This window comes from Ambystoma mexicanum, chromosome 7p (assembly GCF_040938575.1).
Source record: "Ambystoma mexicanum isolate Mex_15411 chromosome 7p, UKY_AmexF1_1, whole genome shotgun sequence".
NCBI classification, from domain to species: Eukaryota; Metazoa; Chordata; class Amphibia; order Caudata; family Ambystomatidae; genus Ambystoma; species Ambystoma mexicanum.
The window spans coordinates 941,274,821-941,297,308 of NC_090939.1; the positions used below are offsets into that span (position 1 = coordinate 941,274,821).

General features: G+C 46.8%; 3 non-coding genes across 3 annotated transcripts; all 3 read left to right on the plus strand.

Annotated features, from left to right (window-relative positions):
• Window positions 1-7,674: 7,674 nt before the first annotated feature.
• Window positions 7,675-7,783, plus strand: LOC138526657 (U6 spliceosomal RNA). Its single transcript, XR_011283689.1, has one exon. It is a non-coding gene; the product is annotated as a U6 spliceosomal RNA (small nuclear RNA).
• A 2,418-nt stretch (window positions 7,784-10,201) lies between these two features.
• On the plus strand, window positions 10,202-10,308 carry LOC138526658 (U6 spliceosomal RNA). Its single transcript, XR_011283690.1, has one exon. It is a non-coding gene; the product is annotated as a U6 spliceosomal RNA (small nuclear RNA).
• Window positions 10,309-17,880: 7,572 nt separating this feature from the next.
• LOC138526659 (U6 spliceosomal RNA) lies at window positions 17,881-17,987 on the plus strand. The gene has a single exon (XR_011283691.1). It is a non-coding gene; the product is annotated as a U6 spliceosomal RNA (small nuclear RNA).
• The last annotated feature ends 4,501 nt before the right edge of the window (window positions 17,988-22,488 follow it).

The window sequence follows — 22,488 nt, forward strand, 5'->3', positions numbered from 1 at the left end:
AATGGGCAATTGTCTCTTTTTTGCCCATTGATAAGTTCCTGTTTGCCCTAGATGCCCTGAGGTTTGGTGTGCCCAATCCGCCATCCCTTGCAGCACCTCAGCTTCTTGCGGTGTTGTCACTGGGCGAATCTTTGCCATTTGGTCCACTTCATTGTTGAACAGGGCAGCCAGTGAGGTGTCAGGGGGCATGTGTGCATCGACATGCCCAATGCAGATTTTGCACCTCTCACCTTTGCACCACATCTCTTCCCAGATGTCTGGCCCTCCCCAGATCGGCGTGTTCTTGATCTGCCAACCATCTCTTCTCCATGCCGGTGCCCAATGTGTCAGGCCTTGATATGTGGCCCAACTGTCTGTGTATATGTATGCAGTCTCTGTTTCCTTCACCTGTTCAATCACGGAGGCCACTGCTTGCAGTTCAGCATACTGACTTGATCCTCCCACACCTTCTCTCATTAGCAGTGTTTCTCGATGGGGCTGGAATGCGACAGCTTGCCAGTGTCTTTGCCCTTTATCATACTTTGCCGTGCCGTCCGTGAACCATGCAGACTTTTGTTCTTCTTCTGTCAATGTATCATAGGCGGGTGCGACTTTCAAGGGAGATTCTGGCAATGCCACAGGGGTGTTTGGTTCAGGCATCGCTTCCAGATCTACTGCCTCCAGCATTTGTTCTTGCAGTCTGGAAACCCCTGTGCGGCCAGCTTTCGCACGTTGCTGTAAATACCATTTCCATTTGACATGAGTGGCGTCTTGTGCTCTGCCACTTTTCCCATTTGCAGCAGTGTCACGCACCCAGCCCATGATTGGAATTTCTGTGCAAATTGTCACTGGTTGCTCGCCTGTGATTCTTTCAGTTTCAACTAGAGCCCAGTACACTGCAGCAACTTGTTTCTCAAGCGGAGTGTATCTTGTCATAGGATCTGTGAGTTTCCTTGACCAGAACCCCTGTGGCACTCTTTTATGTCCTTGCTTTTGCCACAAGCTCCACACAGCCACGTCATTGTAGACAAGAATTTCCAATTCAAAAGGATCAGTTTTTGTCAGGGGCCCCAGCGTGATGTAATTTTGCAATGCGTCTTTAGCCTGTTGGAAGGAAGTCTGTTGCTCTAGGCCCCATGTAAAGTCATGTTTCTTTCTGGTGACTTTGTAAATGGGTTTCAGTATCAAGGCTTAAATGAGGTATGTGATTTCTCCAAAACCCCATTAACCCAATGAATCTTTGTGCCTCTTTTTTATCTGCTGGTGGAGCCATCTGCTGAACCATATCAATTACCGGGTCGGGAATTTTCTTAACTGACCCAGACCAGATTGCGCCTAGAAATTTCACCTCTTGAGCAGGCCCCTGTACCTTTTTGGGATTTATGGCCCACCCCCGATTTTGCATGCGTGTGATCAACTTTTCAGCAGCATTTTCTACATGTTCTTTCTCAACACTGGTCAGCATGATGTCATCAATGTAATGAGCAATAAATACATTATCCAATTGCACCATCTTTAAGTCTCTGGCAATCAATCCATGACACAGAGTGGGACTATGCACATACCCCTGGGGCAATTTAGTAAAGGCAAACTGTCTGTCTCCCCAAGTGATAGCAAATTGGTCTTGTGATTCAGTGTCAATATCAATGGAGAAAAATGCATTGGCCAGGTCAAGGACCACATGCCATTCACCCACTTCTCTCGTAAGGTTTTCAATCAGGGTGTTGATGTCTGGCACCGCCTCAGCTAAGGGCGGCACCTTCTTGTTCAAAATGCGGTAATCAATTGTCAGACGCCATGCCCCATCCGGGCGGCGGACAGGCCAGATCGGCGAGTTGAATGGACTGACTGCCGGCCTCATTATGCCAGCTTTCACCAATGACTCAATAGTTTCACCAATCTCTTTATGTCCTCCTGGCAACCGGTACTGTTTCACACACACTGGGTCAGCAGGAGGAGGTAAATGCAAGGGGGACCATTTGGCATGCCCAACCACAACGGGGTTAATAACTCTCACATGGATTTTTCGATTGCCAAAAACAAATTCGCCTTAATCTGTAGTCACACTTTTGCCCAACAACACATCCATGCCAAGGATGTACTCCGGTATATCTGCAATCAAAACATTTGCTGTGAAAGGCAATCCCTCGCCAATTGACATTTTTACATTAAAGGCTTTTGCAACAGTTTCTGCTCCCCCATAACCATTGACCAAAACTCTGGGACCAGACAATTTACTGGGATTGCCATTCAGAATGGTTACCTCAGCTCCTGTGTCTATTAGAGCCAAAACATGTTTTACTTTCTCATCCAAGTACAAGGTAAGTGGCACAAAAGGGCGTCTGTCTCTGGGACTAGTTCTCTTTATTAACCGTACCTCAAAGACAGAGCCAGCCCTTCAATCAAAAATGGGGTCTGGGACCTCCTACTTGTTCTTTGCCAACTCAGGGTAACCTTTTGCTCGCACTTTGGGCTTTAACACCTCCTCTTCAGAGGGTGCAGAGGGCTTAGTTTTTTCCCGTCCCTGTCTTTTAATTGTTTTCCATTTCTCCAGCAGCTCAGATGTGGGTTTACCATCTATCTCTTCCCTTGGAATTCCTGCTTTTAGCAGGTCCACCCACATTTGTTTGCGTGTGATCTCAACAGTATCAGCTTTCTCTTTAGACTTTACATTTTTACCACGCTTTTTTCCTGAATCATTGTTTGCAGCCACTAGACGCGCTGCTTTGCGTACATCCAGCCCTTCTAGTTGCCCTAACAGAAGTGCCACTTCACCAATGGCTTTGCCCTGCGCTGGACCCAGCAATGAAAGCAATGCGCCCTTCATGTGACTCGGTGCATTTCTTAACAAACGTGCGCGCATGCCAGCTGTAAACAACTCCATGTCAGGCCCTGCAAAATTTGCGCTGTACAGTGCGCACTGCAAACCCATCTCTCTAAGCTGGTTTGTTGCTTCAGTTAGTGACTGCCAACAGCCCCAACTCTCTTCCATATCCATTGGACTCCCATAAAGATTCATTAGGGCAGTCTGAAGCCAATTAAACAAGGAATGAGAACCTTGCTGTCCGAGCGCACCGCGCACTATCTGTCCCAACATCACATTAGTAGTGAGTGAACCCATCTTTAACAGTTCCTCTGGGGTTAAGAAGATACTATCGGCACCCGTGTCCCAGATGCAAAGGAACCAAGTCAAAAGTGCTTCACCTAGCTTCTGTCTAAATAACTTAGCAATCTCTAAAAGCTCTGTCTGTGTATAATCACGGACAATCCTTGTATTTTGAATATTTGCACCGCCAGCTTGGCCTTTTGATTTGTTCGTGATTAACGGCCGTGCTGGATAAACACATTTCTTTGGAGCACATTCCAGCTCCTCTTCATCAGACCAATTTAATTCAGCAAGTCTAATTTCAACAGACTCATTCCAGTCGTGTGCCTGCTCAGTTTCACTATCACTGACTTCACCCGACCATAAATTTGGGTCCCAGTTATCTTTCCTAATTAGCGCGCAAATCCTTATCTTTGACGGATTGCCCCGCCGCTGTCTGCGCTTGTGCGTGGCTACACGCACAGCTAAAGAGGCACACCTGTCCTCCATCTGATCAGCCCGTTTAACGGACGATTCAAGGGTCTCTCTCATAATAATTTGTTGCTCTTGGAGCAGGGATACCTCGTCTGTTAATTTACGAATCTGAGCATCTTTAAGCAATTCATTCTCATGCACCTTTCTGAGCGCCTGCAGGAATAACCAGCCTATGTTTCCTGCTGCCTTTAGCTCCTTTCTGCATTTCTCAAGCGGTAAACTCTCCAAGCACTTACTAATTACCGCCGGGGAAACATAATTTTCAAGCATGTCCCATGCCCTCGGTGCCGGGTACTGATGCAAAATATCTGCCACACCCGACCAAGCATTTGATGCCGGCCATCCTGGAATGTGACAGAGTGCACTATCTTCCCCATTGCATTCATCTTTTGCATGTTTTTTCCAGAAGGGCATCGTGCTCGTAAACCCTGCTCACAGCGCCAAATGTAGTGATAAACAGTACCCGCACCTCCGTGGGATCCAGCCCTTTGTGCAAAGTAAATCACTCCTAATTACCTTCCCACACAAATAAGGTTTAAGAAGCACGATGAACTCAGTCTGGAAAAAAGCCAATCACACAGAATATGATGCTTGCATTCATTATCTACAATGACTAATGAAAACTAAGCAGCAATTTATAATAATGTGGAAATAGAGAGTGCAAGCTATATAATGCCAATTATCAATCACAGATGAATATGCAATTATTTGGTCTTACGCTCCTAATGAAATTTAGATGAAGGTACCATCTGATCACACCCAGGACCCTCGCCGCTACAGGTGCCCGGCACTCCTCAGCAGAGGAGGGGAGGACTGGCCAAGCCCCACAGTCCTACACCAGAGCGGGGATGTGATGTTAGGAGCCTCGGCCCTGATAGCGCACAGCTGGTCGTCCAGGCACTGTCCTTGATACGCGCGTCTTTCCAACAGTCCAGGATGAGTCCCCCCTCCCTGGTCCAAGTATAGTTCTCTTATTAGGAGCTGCACGTCAATCATCATGACGTGTCAGCTCTTCGAGAAGCTTCTAGGCTCTCCCCTCCTGGCAGTAAACATGTTTTTTGCTTGGAAAGTTACAAGACTGAAAACAGCCAGCCTTGGCTCCCAGGCTTCGGGCACTGTGTTTTGCATTCTTGCCTTATCAGTGCACCTGACTCGCAGAGCGAAGACGAGCAAAGCTATGCCTGACTCCCAAGGACTGCACAGAGCCTCTTGTGCTAGATGTTTTATGTCTTCAGAAAAGGCCTTTGCAATAAACCCCTTGCAAGCATACAGGCTCACCCAGTTCGAGAGACTTGGTTGATGTCAGCATTTTCCTCCACGCTTCGAATAGGCTCTAGTACAAACAAGATAGCTCAGTGGGTTAGTGCAAATGCAGGTTACTGCAAGCGTCTAGCAGCTTATCACGACAATTATCTACTGTGTCTAATGAGAACTAAGCAGCAATTTACAATAATATGGAAATAGAAAGTGCAAGCTGTATAATGCCAATTGTCAATCACAGATGAATATGCAATTATTTTGTCTTACGCTCCTAATAAAATGTAGAGGAAGGTACGATCAGATCACACCCGGGACCCTCGCTGCTACAGGTGCCCGGCACTCCTCGAGAGAGGAGGGGAGGACTGGCCAAGCCCCCACAGTCCTACACCAGAGCGGGGGTGTGATGCTAGGAGTCTCAGCCCAGATAGTGCACAGCTGCTCGCCCAGGCACTGTTCCTCTTGGTACGCGCGTCTCACCAACAGCCCAGGATGCGTCCCTACCTCACTGGTCCAAGTATAGTTCTCTTATTAGGGGCTGCACCTCAATCATCATGACGTATCAGCTCTTAGAGAAGCTTCTAGACTCAACCCTCCGGGCAGTAAACATGTTTTCGCTTGGAAAGTTACAAGACTGGAAACAGCCAGTCTTGGCTCCCAGGCTTCGTGCACTGTGTTTTGGGAAGATCTGACATTCTTACCTTATCAGTGCACCTGACTCGCAGAGCGAAGACGAGCAAAGCTGTGCCTGGCTCCCAAAGGCTGCGTAGAGCCTCTTGCAAATGCTAGATGTTATATTATATGTCTTCAGGAAAGGCCTTCGCAATTAACCCCTTACAAGCATGCAGGCTCACCCAGTTCGAGAGGCCTGGTTGATGTCAGCATTTTCCTCCACGCATCGAATAGGCTCTAATACACACAAGATAGCTCAGTGGGTTAGTGCAAGTGCAGGTTACTGCAAGCGCCTAGAAGCTTATCACGACAGAAGGAGAGGGAGAGGGGGGCGGAGGGAGAGGGAGCAGGTGTGGGGGAGGGAGAGGGAGAGGAAGGGAGAGATAGAGAAAGAAAGAAAATATGGTATTTGGGGGCTATGTGTTTGCATGGAAAAGATTGTAGGCTTTTAATCAAGTGGAAAGGGGCTCTGTGGCTGGCATCTCAGCCTGTTGATGCTTTGTAGAGTTGCTTGGAAAGTGCAAGGAGAGAGACCTGAAGCACTCTCGCCAGGTTGCATGTCTCCGGGTTACGGAAATCCCAAAGACCTCCTCCGTGTGCCACAAAGTTCTGGGCACTGAGCTCTGCAGTTGTTCCCCACAAATTGCCAAGCGCCCTAGATTTACTTTCTCAGAGTTGCTAGTTACTGCTACCCCAACTCGACCAATAGATCTTTCCCAGATACTTGCTACTGTGGAGTAAGCAGGGCTGAGAGAGAGAGAGAGGGGGGGTGTGCCTATGTAAATCATCTGCCAGGATCTTACCTGGGAGTTCATACAATCTCACCAGCTGACACCTGGGCAGCTGGTGAGAATTTGGAGAACAGACATATTCGGACAGGCCACAAAGCACATACTGGGCCATTGATTGGTGATCCCTTCAGCCATGTCTCCCTTAGTTACAGAGGTCCAGAAGAATTCCACCCTGAGTTCTCATAGAGAGGTCCTTGACCAATTGTGGCCGATCAGGTGAGTGAAGGGTTGGGGTGACTGCACACTGCCTCACATTGTCACTGCTTTTTACCGGGGTGATGCTTTTGCAGAAGGGGTCTGTACAAGAGATTTTGTTCTGCGCTGTGGGAAAGTAACATTTATCCACTGACATTAACCAAGCTACTTGCTCTGTTCAAAGAACATACATGCAGAGAAAACATTTTACTTTCTTGGGGGAAGTCCCAGAGCATCTTGCTGCTGATTTATTAGGCTGTCTGCTCATCTTATTTTGACATAGAGTGTTCCCTGCCCAGGAATGTTAAAGGCATACTGTATGTCAATCCCTTACAATGAAAACTCTGTTGAAAGCGCAGAGGTACATAGGAATGGATCTGTTAAGCAATGAAACAAAAAAGCATGGAAAAATGTCAAAACAGGTACTATTTGGACTTACAATAAATGGACTCACAGTCAGATGTGCTATCCCTGGACCCACTGACCCCCTTGCCTTTTGTGTAATACTTCTGCTCTCAGTAGGTTTGTCCAGATTTCCCTTCTTAATGCGGCTTTCTTATAAAACAATCCTAGACCTGCTTTTTGTGGCACACATGCCTCTTATCCCATTGCTCTTGATAAACTCACATCATCTCCCACCAACACAAGCTATAAAATATTTCAAGGGCTTAGCCAAGCAAACTAGAGGTGGGTCGAAGGTTGGGCAATCCTTATATCAGCAGCAAAATTAACATTGAAATCAGCTTCAGAATCTCTTAAAGGATGGTCCAATATGTGTTGCTTGCAGGCGCAATTGGACAACCTCTGGTGCTGACGCCTTAAGCCACCTCCTGTTCTTGCCTTGTCCTTGATCCAGCCATGGGCCCACATACACTCATAGGTACAGAGTTTTTCTCATGTCTATGGGTCTATTGTGATGCTCTCATGCTTGCATCACAGAGCCATTGTGATGGGAAGGGGAGGACAATTTGCAAGCACCCTGGAGCAGGAATCTTTATATCTTTAAATATAATTGGCATTAAACCAAACCCTTTAGGACCAGATCAATACAGCAGCAAAGAATGCTGATTCATTGTTGTTTGTCTCTTAATTTCATACCATCCGATATATAAATGGTGTTTGGACTTTCTGCCCTCTGAAACAATGGTGTGGCAAACGTTTGACCAGAGATCCTAATCAATGGTTTGATTTACTCGCCCTGCGTTTGCTTCAGAAACACATGTACTAATATGGGAATGATAATGGGAAAATTAAATTGGCCCCTGCTGTAAAGGACGACACGCACATTCGTAAAGCATTCACTATTTTTGGTACATGACTGGACAGACACTTTTCTTAATTTGCAAGTCTTTATTTTTTAATGCATCTTTTTTAATGAAGATTCAAATTGTATGTCCATACATATATTACAACAAAATATATTTTGCGCCAAATTCAACACTAATGCCTCAGAGCCTTTTACTTGTGAGTCCTATTGACTGAATGAACAGCCCCGCCCCCTTCAATTTCTTGATTTGTACTTTTAGAATTGGCATGCTTCTATTGTTTTTTTATCCCATTCTACCAAACTCAGCATTATCAATTTCCCCCTTGTTGGTGCTAATTTCTATGTATCACTTGGCACTGCAGCGTAAACTACTATTCGGTGCTATATGCAAATATCGCTCTGAACTACAGATTTACTTGCTTCTAGGCCTTAATCTTTAATTCTGGCTGAGCAGTGTACTCTGGATTTGCCTGAATTAAGTTGGTTGATTTGTTTTTTGATTTCTGTAACTTTCAAACAGCTCCATTGTCAAATAACATTGTCACAATGTGCTGCAGTGCATTAAAACCTACAATTAATGGGAAGGGGGGGTAGGTGCGGAGGGGGAGGGGATGGAGAAGGAGAGGGAGAGGGGGCGGAGGGAGAGGGAGCAGGTGAGGGGGAGGGGGAGGGAGAGGGAGAGGGAGAGATAGAGAAAGAAAGAAAGTATGGTATTTGGGGGCTATATGTTTGTATGGAACATATTTTAGGCTTTTAATCAAGTGGAAAGGGGCTCTGTGGCTGGTATCCCAACCTGTTGATGCTTTGCTGAGTTGCTTGGAAAGTGCAAGGACAGAGACCTGAAGCACTCCCGCCCAGGTTGCATGTCTCCAGGTTACGGAAATCCCACAGACCCCCTCCCTGTGCCACAAAGTTCTGGGCACTGAGCTCTGCAGTTGTTCCCCACAAATCGCCAAGCGCCCCATATTTACTTTCTCAGAGTTGCTAGTTACTGCTACCCCAGCTCGACCACTATATCTTTCCCAGATACTTGCTACTGTGGAGTAAGCAGGGCTAAGAGTGAGGGAGAGGGGGTGTGCCTATGCACATCATCTGCCAGGATCCTACTTGGGACTTCATTCAATCTCACCAGCTGACAGCTGGGCAGCGGCAGGTAATTTGGAGAACAGACATATTCGGAAAGGCCACAAAGCAGATACTGGGCCATTGATTGGTGATTCCTTTAGCCATGTCTCCCTTAGTTACCGAGGTCCAGAAAAATTCCTTGGCCGATCGTGGCTGATCAGGGGAGTGACGCGTTGGGGTGACTGCACACTGACTCACATTTTCACTGCTTTTTACAGGGGTAATGCTTTTGCAGAGGGAGTCTGTACAAGTGATTTTGGTCTGCGCTGTGGGAAAGTAACGTTTATCCACCTACATTAACCAAACTACTTGCTCTGTTCAAAGAACACATTTTATGTTTTTGAGGGAAGTCCCAGAGGGTCTTGCTGATGATTTATTAGGCTGTCTGCTACTCTTATTTTGACATAGAGTGTTCCCTGCCCAGGAATGTTTACGGCATACTGTATGTCAATCCCTTACCATGAAAACTCGGTTGAAAGCACAGAGGTACATAGGAATGGATCTGTTAAGAAATGAAAATAAAAGCCTGGAAAAATGTCAAAACAGGTAGTATTTGGACTTACAATGAACTGACTCACAGTCAGATGTGCTATCCCTTGACCCATTGACCCCCTTACCTTTTGTGTAATACTTTTGCTCTCAGTAGGTTTGTCCAGAGTTCCCTTCTTAATGCGGCTTTCTTATAAAACAATCCTAGACCTGCTTTTTGTGGCACACATGCCTCATATCCCGTTGCTCTTGATAAACTCACATCATCTCCCACCAACACAAGCTATAAAAGATTTCCAGGGCTTAGCCAAGCAAACTAGAGGTGGGTCGAAGGTTGACCAATCCTTATATAAGCAGCAATGTTAACATTGAAATCAGCCTCAGAATCTCTTAAAGGATGGTCCAACATCTGTTGCTTGCGGGCGCAATCAGACATCCTCTGGTGCTGACGCCTTAAGCCACCTCCTGTTCTTGCCTTATCCTTGATCCAGCCATGGGCCCATATACACTCATAGGTACAGAGTTTTTCTCATGTCTATGGATCTATTGTGATGCTCTCAAGCTTGCATCACCCAGCCATTGTGATGAGGAGGGGAGGTCAATTTGCAAGCATCATGGAGCAGGAATCTTTACATCTTTAGATATAACTGGCATTAAACCAAACCCTTTAGGACCAGATCAATACAGCAGCAAAGAATGCTGATTCATTATTGTTTGGTTCTTAATTTCATACCATCCGATATATAAATGGTGTTTGGACTTTCTGCCCTCTGACATAAGGACATTTGGTATGGCAAACGTTTGATCAGAGATCCTAATCAATGGTTTGATTGACTCTCCCTTTGCGTTTGCTTCAGCAACACATGTACTAATATGGGAATGATAATGGGAACATTTAATTGGCCCCTGCTCTAAAGGATGACACGCACAATCGTAAAGCATTCGCTATTTTTGGTACATGAGAGGACAGAAACTTTTCTTAATTTGCAAGTATTTATTTTTTAATACATCTTTTTTAATGAAGATTGAAATTGTATGTTCATACATAATGCACGACAATATAATATATTTTGCGCCAAATTCAACATTAATGCCTCAGGAGCCTTTTACTTGTGAGTCCTATTGACTGAATGAACAGCCCTGACCCCTTCAATTTCTTGACTTGTACTTTTAGAAGTGGCACGCTTCTATTGTTTTTTTAATCCCATTCTACCAAACTCAGTGTTAGCACTTTCCCCCTTGTTGGTGTTAATTTCTATGTATCACCTGGCACTGCAGGGTAAACTGCTTTTTGGTGCTATTTGCAAACATCGCTCTGAATTACAGCTTTACTTGCTTCTAGGCCTTAATCTTTAATTGGGGTTGAGCAGTGTACTCTGGATTTGGCAGCTTTGAGTTGGTTGATTTCTTTTTTGATTTCTATAACTTTCAAAAAGCCCCATTGTCAAATACCATTGTCACAATGTGCTGCAGTGCATGAAAACCTAAAATTAATGGGAGGGAGGGGGAGGAGGTAGAGGCAGAGGGGGAAGGGGATGGAGAGGGAGAGGGGGGCGGAGGGAGAGGGAGTGTGTGAAAATAAGGACTCCAGGCAGACAAGACTCCAACGGGAGTTTATTGATTAAGATCAGCGTGACAGCAGGCACCTAACTGAGCGGCAGCACCAACTGAACTGAGACTCCCGCACCAGTCAGGCACATCAAATCAAAATATTCCTAGAACCCTATGACTCCTAATAGAGTTGCTCTGTACGAAATATACACCACACAGTACTCTCGTGAACCAACATACAAAGATATGTGAATACATAATAGTGCTGTGCACTTTGCCCATCACAACACATCTCACCCCTTACATTTGGATCAGCTTTATTTTACCTAGAAGTCTTTAAACCAACTGGGTTTGTTCTTGACTCTTCCTGACCTTGTCTCTGTACCAAGTTTTGTTTGACTGTCATCATCAGAGTCTTCATCCAACAGCTGATTGCTTCCCTTATCACAAAACTCAGCAAGTTTGTTATTGCCTTCATCACATTTACTGTGTTCGTTGCTTTCAACACCAACTGGACATTTCACGAATTGGGACATCGACCAACATTCTCCTACCTCCATAATAACCACATTGCCCCTTATAGCAGATATCTTTTTAGGACCAATATATCTGCTTTCCACACACTTGGACGCAAGTCTGGGATTTTTAATGAGTACCAGATCCCCCACTTTCCAGTTGTTAACCTTGGCCTTCATGTCCTCATCAAACCTCCCTTTGTACACATCCTGTGCCTCCTTGATAAGCGTCATGATCTTTCCACGGTCAACATTGGCACTTTTAGCCAAGTTCAGCCAACCCGGACAAAGCTTTGTGCCAGGTTGTCTTCCTTTCAGAGACATGAATGGAGAAATGTTTGTAACTGAGTGTGGCGTAGTACAATAGTTTCATATCATTTCCTTCAAAATACAAGACCATTTCAAACCTGAGGCTATAGCCAGTTGTAAACCACCCTTTATAAACCTATTAGCTCTCTCCACAAGGCCATTAGCCCTGGGGTGATAGAAAGCTGTTTTAATGTGCTTGATGCAGAATCTTTTAAAAAAATTTAGCATTCTCTCAGAACAAAACTGCACCCCATTATCAGTGACCAACTCTGCCGGGAAACCCTCTCTGTAAAAGACTTCTTCGAAAAATAGCACCTTTTCAGCAGTAGTAGCCTCACGCAAAGGCTTCCATTCAATCCATTTGGAATGGTAATCTACTAACACTACAATATATTTGTATTCATCACCAAGATTCTGTATTGGCCCAATCAGATCAACTGCAACTTTTTTGCCAGGGCTCACTAGGTACTTTGACAGGCGTAATTGGCACTTCTCTAACAATCCTGGTCTTGTCACTTTTCTCACACTCTCTACAGCCTCTGACACACTTTTCTGTATCACTATCAATCCCCGGCCACCAAAAAGATTGCTGCAAGTACCTCTTCGTTCCCCCCATACCTAGGTGTCCCTGATGCGCTATGTTTACTAAATGAGATCTAACCCTGCTGGGGGGGACTATCCTGCTTCCTTTCCTGAGTTTGCACCCATCCTCAGACAAACTTAACTCATCCCTCACACCAAAATACCTTTCATATTCCTTTCCAATCACATTCTTGTGAGGCCATCCTTCTTTAGTCCACACCTTGACTTGTTTCAATATTGAGTCCTCCTCATCAGCACTTACCCATCTCTCTTTATCAATGGCATCATACTCAATCTCGGCAATACTAACGTTTTGATATTCCGGTATCTCACCACTTTCACCATCTCTTACAGGCAACCTAGACAAACAGTCCGCAACCACATTCTCTCTCCCAGGAATGTAGCACACTCTGACGTTATAGCTCATGAGTTCCACCATCCACCTCGAAATCCTAGGAGACCCTTTGGCCCACTCAGAACTATTCATCAGTTGAACCAAGGGCTTGTGATCTGTTCTGACAAGGAAAGCTCGACCCCACAGAAAAAATCTAAAATGTGTAATGGCCCATAAGACGGCCAAAGCCTCTCTTTCGATAACAGAATAATTCCTTTCTGCTCCTCTAAGTGGCCTGGATGCAAATGCAATGACATGTTCAACCTTACCTGAATCAAACTGAGTCAAGGTAGCTCCCAATCCTAGGGTACTTGCATCAACTGAAAGCAGGGTCTTCTTACCTGATATAAACCCCCCTAATGACGGTGCCTTGGCAATCCCTTCCTTGATCTGCTGAAATGCCTCTTGACACTCTTTGGACCATTCATACCTCACCCCTTTCTTTAACAAATCTCTCAAAGGGGATGAGATGGATGCAAATCCACCCACAAATGTATGGTAATATTCTGCTAGTCCCATGAAAGAACGCAATTGGTCCTTGTCCTGAGGCTGGGGAGCATTACTGATACTTTCCACTAGCGACGTCTTGGGAGAAATGCCTTCTTTAGAAATCCTGTGTCCCAGGTAGTCCACTTCCCCAACAGCTATCCTACATTTGCTCCTCTGGACTGTCAACCCCGCTTCTCTTAGTTTACATAATACAGCCCTAAGTGCCTTGTCATGCTCTGACTGATCACTCGCAAATATCAAAATGTCATCTTGAAATACTGTTACGTTTTTCAGACCCTTCAACACCTCCTCCATCACCTTTTGGAACACAGAAGCAGCTGAAGCTAACCCAAAGTGCATGTGATTGTATTTGAACGTGCCTTCGGGTGTGATAAAGGCAGTAAGGTGTTGTGACTCTCTGGAAAGGGGAACCTGGTGATAGGCAGTAGAGAGGTCAATGACCGAAAACACTTTGGGCTCACCAAGGGTGGAGAGTGTTTCTGAAATATTGGGCAAAGGATGCCTTTCCACTAATATGTTATGATTAAGACTACGTAGGTCTACACACAACCTCAATTTCCCATTGTTTTTAGCCACAAGCACTAAACCACTCCGTAGCCGCCACAGGCTCAATCACACCTTTGCAAACTAAATCATCCAGTTCACTACGCAGTTGCGCTATCATGTTTAACGGCACATGCCTCACTTTATGAACTATAGGTTGAGCATCCTTCTTCAGTTTAATATGATGCTCAAAATCCCTGAGCCTGCCCAAGTTTTCAGAGAAAACCTCTGGAAAGTCCTTGGACCATGCATCATCAATTTCAGCAATAGTAACGGGTTCAAGAGCACTGGCCTGCACCCTGACCCTCAGATTTTTCTGTTCCTCCCAGCCCAATAGGGAGGCACCCTACTTTGCGACCAAAATGTTAGCCTTGCATTCCTTCCCTTTGTATGCAACTCTTGCAGAAAATTGACCCAGAATTTCAATTGGAGACTCTCCATAACCACAGGGTTGAATGTCAGGTGGGTTCAGAATTGTTTCATCCCTCTTCAGGGTTCTCTTCAAGGTGTCTTTCGATATGATGGTCCAGGGAGAGCATGTGTCTACTTTCATAACTATTTCTTGACCATCAATTATGAACACATCCACCGGCCCCTCCTTCTCTCCTCCAATGGCTGATACTTCAAACACATGCCTGGGACTTGAGTCCTGTGCAGTGGACACTTCCTGTATATTGTAACCCAAACAAACACTTTCCTCGTTGTCGTTCCTGGATTCCAGGAGATTTATCAATGAGCCCTAGCAACATTAGCAAAGTGTCCTCTGCCTCTGCACTTGAAGCATTCAGCATATTTCGCTGGGCAAGAAGGGTAATTTGATCCATGTCTGAGACTGCCACATCTGGTACATTTCATGCTCGACGCTCCCTTTCGGTTCATGCTGACACTCGGCTTCCTCTTTTGATCAACAGCACACACGGCTTGAGCACTTTGTTTGTCAATTCTCAGTTCCTTAACATATTTTGACGTTTGCTCTATACTCCTGGCTAGATCCACAGCCTCCTCCAGCTTCATGTCCTTGGTTAGCAGCTTTTCTTGGATTCTGACATTGTTCGTACACCTCACCAGCTGGTCCCTGATGAGTGAGTCAGAGAGGTGTTCGAATTCGCAAGAGTGACTTAGAGTCCTTAAGGAGGCTATGTATGATTCCACTGACTCTGATAGCTCCTGCACGCGCTGGAAGAACCTGTGCCTTTCAAATGTCACATTCTTTCTCGGTTCAAAGAGATTCTCCAATTGTTTGAGGGCGAATATATACTCATCCACATTTTCGGCTTCGGCACTAAGACCTCTGCTTAGTCCATCAAACACGGTGCGCCCTTCTATTCCCAGATTATGAAGCAACAATGCCTTTTTACGAGCCAAACTGAACCTCTCTCCACCCACCGCTACCAAGTAGTTCTCGAATATGTTCTTCCACCTGTCCCACCTGATGGAGGGACGGCCAGGCTCATTCAGGAAAGGCACAGGTGGGGGTATCGTTGCTGCCATGTCGCGGCAGACAACTGTGGCTATATGTGTGAGGCAACAGTGTAGAGAACGGAGTCTTCAATTGATTGCAGAGTCTTTCAGTAATTCATTGTGAGTGCGTCACAATGCCCTTCTTAGAAGGCAGGGAGATTCCAATGAAAGGGTGTTGCTCGGCAACCCAATAACAATGTCAGCATGAGGGAGGAGCTCTTTCCACGTCAGAGGGACACACCTACTTCCTCACCAAGTGCGCAAGCTGAGGAGACAGCAGGCGCGTGAATTAGCTTGCGTTCAGCCTCGAGCAGGGCTGCAACAACTTTGCGAGCGCGCGTTGAATTGGGAAGCGCAGCGCAAAGGCACACCAGCCCCCACCCTCCAGGGTACGCCTCCTGACCTGGTCTTGATCCTGCTTCCACTGGGACTCGTTCCGCTCCGCCTGCTGTCACGCACGGAAGCAGGATGAACAGGCGTTTATCCGACGCGGCCCCGGCAGGGGGAAGAAAACGAGCGAGTAGCACGACAATCCTCGTCGCCAATGTGAAAATAAGGACTCCAGGCAGACAAGACTCCAACGGGAGTTTATTGATTAAGATCAGCGTGACAGCAGGCACCTAACCGGGCGGCAGCTCCAACAGAACTGAAACTCCCGATACCAGTCAGGCACATCAAATCAAAACATTCCTAGAACCCTCTGACTCATAATAGAGTTGCTCTGTATGAAATACACACCACACAGTACTCTCGTGAACCAACATACAAGTATATGTGAATAGAAAATAGTGCTGTGCACTTTGCCCATCACAACAGAGCGGGTGAGGGGGAGGGGGAGGGAGAGGAAGGGAGAGAGAGAAAGAAGGAAAATATGGTATTTGGGGTTCTATGTTTGCATGGCACAGATTTTAGGCTTTTAATCAAGTGGAAAGATGCTCTGTGGCTGGTATCTCAGCCTGTTGATGCTTTGATGAGTTGCTTGGAAAGTGCGAGGACGGAGACCTGAAGCACTCCTGGCCATGTTGCATGTTTCCAGGTTACGGAAATCCCACAGACCTCCTCCCTGTGCCTCAATGTTCTGGGCACTGGGCTCTGCAGTTATTCCCCACAAATCGCCAAGCACCCCAGATTTACTTTCTCAGAGTTGCTAGTTACTGCTGCCCCAACTCGACCACTATATCTTTCCCAGATACTTGCTACTGTGGAGTAAGCAGGGCTAAGAGAGAGCGAGAGGGGGTGTGCCTATGCAAATCATCTGACAGGATCCTACCTGGGAGTTCATTCAATCTCACCAGCTGACACCTGGGCAGCAGCAGGTAATTTGGAGAACAGGCATATTCGGACAGGCCACAAAGCATTGGCTGGGCCATTGATTGGTGATCCCTGTAGCCATGTCTCCCTAAGTTACCAAGGTCCAGAAAAATTCCACCCTCAGCTCTCATAGAGAGGTCCTTGGCGATCATGGCTGATCAGGGGAGTGAAGGGTCAGGGGTGACTGCACACTGCCTCACCTTTTCACTGCTTTCTACAGGGGTAATGCTTTTTCAGAAGGGGTCTGTACAAGTGATTGTGTACTGCACTGTGGGAAAGTAATGTTTATCCACTGACATTAACGAAACTACTTGCTCTGTTCAAAGAACATGCATGCAGAGAAAACATTTTATGTTTTGGGGGAAGTCCCAGAGGGTCTTGCTGATGATTTATTAGGCTGTCTGCTACTCTTATTTTGACATAGAGTGTTCGCAGCCCAGGAATGTTTAAGGCACACTGTATGTCAATCCCTTACAATGAAAACACTGTTGAAAGCACAGAGGTAGATAGGAATGGATCTGTTAAGAAATAAAACAAAAAGCCTGGAAAAATGTGGAAAAAGGTAGTATTTGGACTTACAATAAACAAACTCACAGTCAGATGTGCTATCCCTTGACCCACTGACCCCCTTACCTTTTGTGTAGTACTTTTGCTCTCAGTAGGTTTCTCCAGAGTTCCCTTCTTAAAGCGGCTTTCTTATAAAACAATCCTAGACCTGCTTTTTGTGGCACACGTGCCTCATATCCCGTTGCTCTTGATAAACTGAAATCATCTCCCACCAACACAAGCTATAAAAGATTTCCAGGGCTTAGCCAAGCAAACTAGAGGTGGGTCGAAGGTTGAACAATCCTTAAATCAGCCAAAGTTAACATTGAAATCAGCCTCAGAATCTCTTAAAGAATGGTCCAACATCTGTTGCTTGCGGGCGCAATCGGACAGCCTCTGATGCTGACGTCTTAAGCCACCTCCTGTTCTTGCCTTGTCCTTGATCCAGCCATTGGCCCACATACACTCATAGGTCCAGAGCTTTTGTCATGTCTATGGGTCTATTGTGATGCTCTCAGTCTTGCATCACACAGCTATTGTGATGGGGTGGGGAGGTCAATTTGCAAGCATCATGGAGCAGGAATCTTTACATCTTTAAATATAATTGGCATTAAACCAAACCCTTTAGGACCAGATCAATACAGCAGCAAAGAATGCTGATTCATTATTGTTTGGTTCTTAATTTCATACCATCCGATATATAAATGGTGTTTGGACTTTCTGCCCTCTGACATAGGGACATTTGGTATGGCAAACGTTTGACCAGAGATCCTAATCAATGGTTTGATTGACTCTCCCTTTGCGTTTGCTTCAGCAACACATGTACTAATATGGGAATGATAATGGGAACATTTAATTGGCCCCTGCTCTAAAGGATGACACACACATCCGTAAAGCATTCACTATTTTTGGTACATGACAGGACAGAAACGTTTCTTAATTTGCAAGTCTTTATTTTTTAATAAATTTTTTTTAATGAAGACTGAAATTGTATGTTCATACATATTACACGACAACACAATGGCCCTCATTACGACCCTGGCGGAATACGAAAAACGATGGCGGAAATGTAATACCGCCATCGAATACCGCCCGTTGCGATCATGACCCGTCACCGTAAAGTACGATGCGATTAGCGACACCGTAGTGAACGCCAACGCTAACTGCACCAAGTACGCGCACGCGCGCTGTGCAAAACCGCAATATCCGCCATGGCGCAACGGTACACGAATGCTGACCCCAGTGGACATTCACTTAACGCCATCAAGCATGGCGGAAAGTACCATTCCGCCATGACGAGAACTACGGCATCGCGAACCAACCGTAATGGCCCTACTGAGTGCCTGTACTCCACTCCCTGGCCACATTGCACAACTCCTCGTAGGTGCAATGCAGCCACACCATGCAACCAGTGAAATGTAGAAGTCACCAATGCATGCCAACTAACAAATGCATGCAGGTGCCCCAAGTGCCCTGTGAGTGGCCATCCACAATTGGCAACACACCATTGCCGTACTGATGCAGCACAGGCATCTGAAGGTGCAAGTACACCAAAATGAACTGAAAATTCCATGACACAAAACAACAACAGTCCCCCATCGCTTGCCACCAGTGTAAATCAACATTCAAAGCAGTAACCTGAGGGAGACTGCACCAGCCCTGTACACATGCCAGTAGTCAAACCAACCATCAGCAGAAGCACGTACCACACAACTGTACCCAGAAGCCGGAACCCAATGCAGAACACCTCACAATACATCGCGGCACAAATCTGAATATGCCACATTACCAGCAAAGAATAACGCTACACGGTTAATATCTGAATATAAATTTAATGCACATCAAAATCACCAAGCCCATACAGCCATTTGAACACAAACTCACAAATGATCAGCATTACTGTGGGCTGCATCCGCAATAAATGACCAGCTTCCCCATGTGTGACGCCCTGTACCTTCATGGCACACAGGGGCTACATCAACGTCCAATAAGGCAGCATGGAAGCGCCTAGGACCGCAGGGCCGTCCCATGAAGTAGGCACTAGTCCAGCTGGAAGCTAGGTATGCTGCACCTAGCCACTAGTACTGCGTAAGGGCATGTGGGCCATTGGCGATCGTCCCATAAGATCGTAATGGTGCTCCACTGATTAACTCGAAGCTGCAGGTGTCGACTGTAGAAGCCATCTGCAGGAGTGGCGTACAGATGGCAGCGGCAGAAGGGGAGGAGATACCTGTCACCCAAATGAAAAAAATGATAGTATGGGCATCCCAACTTCATATGTATTACTCACTTCATTCAACACACCAAACCTACAACCATATGCATGCTAGCCCACTCATAAGGATCAAATGCAACCAAAAATCACTTGCGAATTATTACGACACAAATCGAGGTGAATACACTATTTCAAACGAGTGTCTGTGTGCATGCGCCTGTCAGAACAGGATCCATCAGATGGGATCATCAACGTGCATAGACACAAGTGATTGAAGGCGCGTCGAGACAGGGAGGGTTCAACAAGGGCAGACAGACGATGGTCCCACTATGGCAGCCTTGCATCACATAGCACAGGGGAAGGGGATAGATTCCAAATAGCCATGTGCATGGCAGACTCCCAATTAAATCATCTTTCCATGCATCCATTCATCATTCCCTCATCCCGTTATGAAAACGCCTGAATATTCACTCACATAACATTCGCAATTTCCATTGAGTCTGTGCGTAATGCAGCCTTCAAAATCCACTGTGCTCCTGCCCGGATTCCTTGTGTAGTGAAGTCACATGTATTTGGGAACGTCCTGCCTTATCGTCCACTACGCTATAGCGCATCCCATTCAAATCATATCAATCATTGCATTCCCGTCATGGGCCCTGTCCCAAGGACATTCAACAATAGAACGTTACATTTCCAGTCAGACCTGTGGGCGTCTCCACGCCGCTAGTTGAAAACCGAAAGCGCTGTCCTTCGAATTCCTAATTTGCAACATCACGTCGAAAAGGCATCTGTGAATGCTTGTATTCACAAATACATCTATGCAGTGCGGCTGTGTGTGAAAATGGTAACTGGCCTCAATCACTGATGGGACTCCCCGCCGTCAGTGAACGTCGGTACAGTGCTGCATGAGGGTCCACCGTTGATCGAGTACTACATTCCACTGACCCTTCACAAGTCTGCTCGCGAATGCAAATATAGTATGTGAAACAATGGGACCATAGCAGAATTAACATATAAACCAATATATCACTGCCATCGGGATTAAAAACATGAATGTAAATGCAAGATGCCATGCGTCGAATTGCAGCGTTGTATGCGGGACGTGCTCGCACGAAAGGCATTGCAGCTGACACAGGTGGAATGAATCACCACAGGTGAAGGCTATACAGCCTGAAAACACATAAATTGCACACTCAACCCCCTCCCCCAACCACACCCACTCCGGAATGCTACCGGCAGGACTAGCGATGTTGGGCCTGGGGGACCTGATTGCACTGCAAGTACTCCAACTTCAAGAAGAAGACGAACGCCAACTACTACAACAACCGGCCGCACAGAGGAGACGCAGGAGGAGGAGGAGGAGGGCAAGGCATGGCCAGCAAGCCCCACCAGCACAGCCACTACCACCACGCAGGCAGCCCGCAATCCCACACCTCCGAGCTAATCCGTTCAACCTCACAGCTGAGCAGATCCACACCCTCTACCGTTTGGACCGGGACACCATAACCGCCATTGTCAACATGACACACGCTGACCTTGTCAGCATGATAGATAGCCCAACCGCCATCCCACCCCTACTGAAGGTGGTGTCTGTACTCCACTTCCTGGCCACAGGCACCTACCAGCACACAGTCGGACAGTTGCATGGCATTTCACAGCCACTATTTCACGGACACTATTCCAAGTGCTTGATGCCCTCCTGAAGCACTCAGACGACTACATCACTTTACCACACTCGGAGCAGGAGCTTACAAACACAAAAGTGGGATTCCATGCACTTGGCGGCATACCGGGTTGCATTGGTGCCATCGACTGCACCCATGTGGAATTGGTTGTCCCACATGCCATGGAGGCCCAGTACCGCAACCGGAAACAATATCATTCTATCAATGTACAAATGGTGTGTGACTCCAACAGGATCTTTACACATTGTTCTGCCCGATTTCCAGGATCAACACATGATTCTATGGTCTTGCGGAACTCTAGAATACCACGCTACATGGAGCGACACGCAGGGCGCCGATCCTGGCTACTCGGTGAGTCTCATTTAATGCATGAGTATGTGGGGTAGGTGATGCGTGAATGACCTGGCAGGAAGGGGGGGGTGCGTACGTAGCAATGACATTCCACAAACATCCTTTGTTGTCCACATACAGGTGATGCCGGGTATCCACTGAAGAGATGGCTCCTTACACCAATCCGGAACCCACAGGACCAGCATGAGGAGGACTACAACCATGCCCACTCACGTACCCGTGTGTTCATAGAACAGGCATTCGGCCTACTGAAGGCTCGTTTCCGCTGCCTCAGCAGGTCTGGCGGGGCACTCCTGTACCGCCATGAGAAGGTGGCAAAGATGGTCATGGCATGTGTCATGCTACACAACATGTGCGTACGTAGGAATGTGGCCATGCCCCCCGACGCAGAACTGCTAGCACCTGAAGATGGTCATGATGAGGGTGGGGATGTGGCAGCACCTCAAGGGGTCCGCGAGGCACAGGAGGCCCGTGAATTACGTCAGAATCTCATAGATGCATGCTTCTAGCACTCATGCCTGGTGGCTGTTACATGGACACGGGACTTGTGGCACTGTGTGTGTCTGGAACATGCACAATGTGGACTGTACGCCAAGATAGGCCTCGTACACAGAGATCAATGTCCACACATCTCATTGGATGAATATGAAGAATTGTATTGCAGATGTGAAATGACATTACACACCCAATCGACCCGCCACCCGAGGAAGCACAACACATCCCCTCCACCCTCCTACCCCCCCCCACGAACACCAGTGTCCAATGACGCTCATTGTCAGTGGGCAGACGCTATTGCAAGCCCCCTCTCCGGGTATCAGGGGCACCCCTGCCTGTGGAGCGGCGGTTCCTCCCAGATCTACGTTGGGGGCTGCCTTGGACGGAACTTGCAACGGATGATGTCTCTGCCTGCTCACGTCCATGCATGTCCCTAAGGGTTTGTGAGAGCTCAGTGAGCACACGGCGCACAGCGGCAAGTTCACCACATACGTCTTTGGACGTCGCATGCAGTTCCCCCCTCAGGCTCTCGGTGCTTCTCTCCATTTGTCCCCTCAGGCTCTCGGTACTTCTCTCCATTTGTCCCCTCAGGCTCTCGGTACTTCTCTCCATTTCTGCCCTAAGTGTCTCAGTAGATGTTTCAATGGCTGCCTTAGAACCCCCAC